This window comes from Cervus elaphus, chromosome 9 (genome assembly GCF_910594005.1).
Source record: "Cervus elaphus chromosome 9, mCerEla1.1, whole genome shotgun sequence".
Lineage (NCBI taxonomy): Eukaryota > Metazoa > Chordata > Mammalia > Artiodactyla > Cervidae > Cervus > Cervus elaphus.
Window position 1 is genome coordinate 57517165 of NC_057823.1, and position 6082 is coordinate 57523246.

Sequence of the window (6082 nt, forward strand, 5' to 3'; positions counted from 1 at the left end):
TTCATGAGAGCACATTATGCCCTTCCCCGTGGCACAGGTATGCCACTAAAAAAAAGAAAGAAAGACTGACATGAAAAATGCAAAGTACTTAAGCAAGCAGGACCACTATTGCTCTCTAAAAGATAGATGATTGCAGTGAACATGATGTCTAGAACTGTAGTTTGCCCAAATTAAAGTGGAACATAAAAAATAGGGAAAGAATCTAATTTCCATTTAAAGTTGATATCAGCAGTAGTTGTACAATATTATTTGTCACACCTTGAGGTGATAGACCTGCAGTGCTATGGAGCTGTGGTAATTCAAAGGTAGCCAGGGGCAAGAGAAATATAGAACTCACATCTGCCAAAATAGATCTGAATGTAGAGTTGGCTAGAGAAATGTGGCAGGAGAAATGGCAGGATGCAGTTATGAAGGAGTTACCGATTTCACCTAATAACGTCTGCCTGCCTAATAGGAAATGAAGAGGGAAGGGGTATTTTCTTGAGTTTTCTTCTGAGAAGAGTTGTGGGAGGATCAAAGTTGGGCAATGATTCTTCAATTCTTTTTGACTCTTGTGAAGTCAGGAAAGTACTTTGCCATTTATATTTCAAAAGAAAAATTGTGTCCTAGTTGTATTCTCTCTAAGAAGAAAAATTTAACTTTGTCTTACTAACTAAGCTAAACCTAGATTTTTCTGTGAAATCATGATAATGACTGAAATGGGAATTTTGTTCCCAGAGATGTGGACAGAGCACTGGACTAGTAGTAAGGAGACCCATTGCTTATCTTGGTCTTTGTGATTATAAGCTGGGCATCAGGCATCAGACACAAGAGAATCCTTCAGCCTGGAAAGAGCTCAGTCAAGAAGAGGAGCTGAATGGATCCTCATATCAAACTCCTCTCCGGAAATGAATGTGACATAATCCATGTGACAGAATTCAAAATGCTGCCCTTGTTTCTGACCATCACATTTGCCTACATATACATTTCTGAATCTCCATTTCATTCTCCTACTGACAACCTCCCCCCACCACTACATTCCTCTGACTTCACATCCATTCAGTGGTTTGAATTTAGCATTCTTATAGATGTGTTATTTGGGCAACTCATATTATCTCTGGGAGATATAACAATGACACTTATATAGGAAGTTGTACTATAAATATAAGGCTTTTTAGTTGCATTATTATGTCCTTACTCATCTGGGACTCCTTCAGAAAGCTTGTAGTGTCCCCAGTGAAGGGCATATACTTGGACCAAAACACCATGAAATTTATTATCTGCTTTTCTTATGGTTGCATCTACCAATAGCATCTTACAGTTCACAAATCTAATAGATAAGAACAGGGTTTGACACAAAGTAGATATGGATTCAAACTTCTAGTCTGCCATTTACCAGCTGTGTGAACTTCATTAAGCCGCTTAATGTCTGTTGGACTCAGATTGTCATATATGAAATGGAGGCAGTGGCAATCCCTGATACAGTTGTTGAGAGATTAAAGAACAAATTGATGCTGCACATTACACAAGCCCTCAGATCTAGTGAACTCAGAGCAGATGGTAGCTATTCCTATTCTGTGCCTGATGGTCAGGTGTGAGTATCTGTTGGGCCACTGAGGAACCACCCTGGGAGCTAGGGATCCTTTAACACCCTGTGGCATGTTACTGAGGTCTTCTCTGTGCATCCACCTGTCCTCACTCTCTGCTTGAGAAGTTGTGTTCTAAAGGTCAGGGTGGAAAACATTCTCGCCGTGCATTCCCTCCTCTTGCTGCAGGTAATTTCCTCTGTCCATGTGCCATTAATGATGTGATTATCAGTGCTGGTGGCCAATCATGGGACCTAATCATAGCACTGAATCACCTTCATCTCTCTCCCAACAGTCCAGATGGCATCTGAACACTCATTGGTAATAAATAAGGAGAGATTTTTAAACATTTTTAAGTCTTCTCTAATCAACTTGGATAATTACCTAAAAAATAATAATAATTCTGAATCCTCTCTATAACCTGTATGGAAAACTCTAAGATCCTGAAGAAGAGAGCTGCTAATTAGCTATTTTCATTTTACCTAAAAAGAACAGGACCAAAGGCATTCAGTTGGGAAACTCAAATCACATCTTCAAAAGCAAGTTGGATGAAGAAGTAAGGCCAGTGTTCAAGGGCTGCTGCAAAGAAGCAGGGGCTGAGGGAAATGTTAATGTGCACAATGGGCCAATGCAAAGGATTCAAAGTCTTCCTAAATTTAGGGGAAAAAAGAGGGGAAGCTATTTGTTTCCTGTAAGTGAAGATCTCAACTCATTGATCATGTTGATCTATACAATACGGATAGGAATCCGACAAAGTCAAACAGTATAATGAGGATGTTATATTGTTTTTGATAAAAGGAATCTGACTTGCCCTTCATACTGTGTAATTTGCAGAAATGTCAACATTTCATTAGATGCGAACAGTCTCTTTCAGTTAGGGAGGGTGGCAAAAAATCTTCCTGTTGCTCCATGAGAGGCTAAAGGGACTGTTATGGATCCCTCTATAAGCAGAGCTCCAGGTCTTGATAGATGTCTTGCAGAGTTTTAGATGTACCTACTGCTCTTGCACTAAATGTGGGCATCGGTAAAGCAAAAGATAACAGATTCCTTTTAGGCACAGAAAAAGCTGCTAAGAAAATGAGATTAGGGCTGAAAAGTTAAGGGTTTATTAGATTTTGTCTTTCTCAAGTTAGAACTGTATCATCCTTATGAAAATGTTAGCAATGTATCTGAAGAAAGGGAAACAAAGGGATTTTTTTTTTTTATTTAATAACCTTGCTGTGTAGAGAAAATTCCCTTGTGAAAACTCTAGAACTCCTCACATGAGTTTCAAAGTTTATATATCACAGAATTTGAAATTCTGGGACCTCAAAAGTAAAAATGACTAAGTTATGAAGCCTTACCATATCTGTAAAATAAGATGAGGATTTTACTGTATTTTAGATTTCATAAATCCTAAAACTACTAATTAAAGTAATTGTATAGGGAAATCTGTCACTTTTTTGCCTCTCTATCATCCATCCCTGTTTATTTCAGTAACAAAACCTTAGTTTTTCATGAAACCACTACTGTCTACTTATTTCCAGTTCCTAACTGGTAGGAATATTGCCTCCAGGCCACAAATAGCCACCACATGGTTAAGAACTTGCTAAAACTGAAGGAAATACAGAGTAAAGCAAACCAAAGAGATGGGGAGAGAAGCTGTGATGTAACTTGAGTCCCTGAACCCAACCAGGTCTGAAGTGTGATACTCTGGACTCTTCCATTGCAGGGGCACAATAAATGTTCTTTCTTTCTTTCTTTATTTTTGCTCAAACCAGACTGAGTCGAGGTCTGTCACTTGAAACCAGAAAGAGTCCTGGCTAATATAGGAATGCAATTTTCATACTTCACAGTTGGATATGACATCTAGTAAAGAATGTTCGGTTATGTGGAAATGAATCCTGATTTTTAGATCAGTATCACTTTTCTTCAGAGGCAGAGGAAAAAGGAAGTGGGGAGAGAAATGTTGCTAATGAGCTAGTGATGATTAAGAAGAGGACATTTGGAAGAACCCCGTCCTTTTACAGCATGAGAAGGGCTCTAGGAATTACATTAGACCCAGAAGAAAGATAACTTTGAAAAATTTTATTGCTAATAAAATCCTGCTTAATTTCCATAGGCAAAACTGAAAAAAAAAAAAAAACTTTGCTAGCATGAATAAAACCTGCATGAAGAAAAAAATTAAATGATGATATTTATGCATTTCTTAATGATAACATTAAGTCCCCTAGTACTTATAGGAAGGCAGTAATTTACTGGGATCTTAAAAAAAGGTGCAGTATATTTGATTAAAGGTCATGCAAACACTAAAATGTTTCTCCAAAAATCTGTCTGAGACAGAAAAATAAGGATGACCAGCTCTTCTCAGAATCTTTCAAGTATACTTACATTATACGCTTATTAATGACTTCGGTGGTTCGAGTTTTCCCTTAAGCACATGTGGGAAGTATATAGCAAGGTGGCAAAAGCTGAGCAATGTTATTTTTGACATCCATCATGGCTTTATGAGCTGTCAAAAAGAGTTCTTCCAGCAGAAGCACAAATAACAGCACACTTCCCACTTTTTGCATTAAGTAGTATGGAAAACAGTGACGGTTCTGGAGCCTGTCATGAGCTGACCCTGTCTGACCCTCCACTGGCTGCTATACCACTAGATGAGGCTCTCTCACTCAAAACCCTGGCTGTTACTGAACTGCATGAGGTTTCTCAAAGGTACCTTGCTGGCTCTCACTTCCAGATTTCCCTTTCTTTTCAGAGGAAATGCCTCCTACTATACCTGCTCCCCAACCAAACATACTGCTTCTTCACCTGGATAGCCTCTGTATTTCTTTCCTCTGGGAAGCCTTTCTTGACTCTTCTGAATTAGATTAAGGGTCCTCACTAGCTTCAAAGGAATTCTGTATTCTGATCCCACTTGTCTCTGACCTCACATGTTGGATGGACATGAGCTTGGACTAATTGTTTCATAATCATGGATGTCAGTTGTGTTCCACTAGAACACAGACTATCTGATAAACAAAAGCCCTGATTTGTAGTGCGTGCTGATTTCCCTGATGTAACGAGTCCCACTAATTTAAAGCTATAAAGGACTTAAGGATCAGGGAAGAAATACTGAATACTGCTCGTGTGGGCTGAAACAAGGGAGCTCTAGCATACCACTGACCTGAATTCAGTGCCAAGCAATCCAATTTTCAGTTCACTTAAATTTTATTGTTTTTATCCTTCCTTCTTTGAGCCTATTGACAATTTGTTCTTTGCCATCTCCTATAAAAATGACTAAGAGCCATTCATAGGATTTTATTGATGTGGAGAAGACAGACACAGAAACACTGGACCCACACTGGATTGTGTACTAGATGCAAACTGGTGTATACTGGACTGTACACTGGATGTATACTGGACTGTACACTGGATGTATACTGGACTGTACACTGGACCATACATTGAACTGTAAATGGGATTGCACATGGAATGTACACTGGACAGTACTTTGGACTGCACATGGGATGAACACTGAGCAGTACACAGGATATACACTGGACAGTATCCTGGACTGCACATGGGATGAACACTGAGCAGTACACAGGATATACACTGGGCAGTATCCTGGACTGCACATGGGATGAACACTGAGCGGTACACAGGATATACACTGGACAGTATCCTGGACTGCACATGGGATGAACACTGAACGGTACACAGGATATACACTGGGCAGTATCCTGGACTGCACATGGGATGAACACTGAATAGTACACAGGATATACACTGGGCAGTATCCTGGACTGCACATGGGCTGTACACAGGATGTACACTGGATGGTACCCCGGACTGTATACTGCACTGTACACTGGGATGTACCCTTGGTCTGCACATCAGATGTGTCCAGCTGTACACAGATTTGCCCCAAACGTGTCCAGATGTGCACTTGGACTGTATGCCAGATGTGTTCCAGATGTTCTGCCTGTGCTCCAGCTGTGCACGTGGACTGCACACCACATGTGCTCCAGCTGTGCTCCAGATGTGCTCCTGGGCCACACACCACATGTACTCCAGCTGTGTTCCAGATATATCCAGCCATGCTCCAGCTGTGTCCAACTGTGTCCAGAAGTGTCCAGATGTGCACTGAACTGTATACTTCGCACTGGACTGTACACTACACTATACATTGGACTGTACACTATATAGTGCACTGGACTGTAAAGAAACTGAAACAAGCACCAGCATGTTTTCTGGTACATCATGGACACATTCTTTGAACATATATATGCAAAATACCAAGCTCTAATAGTTTCAGAATTTAGTTTCTTATGATTTTTCCTTGAGGTCCATGTAGACGCAGTCCATTTTCAATTTCAAGATGCCAAAAAAGTTTAAAGGTCAACTTGCTTACATTTTATTACAACCAAAGAGTGATTGATCCTAAATTGTATAATGTAATAGCCCCAAAATAAAAAGCAAAAACCCTACAACTGAACTTGGTATAAATATATGTTTTTCTACCCATAACTAATGTTTTCCTATGAGAAAGTTTG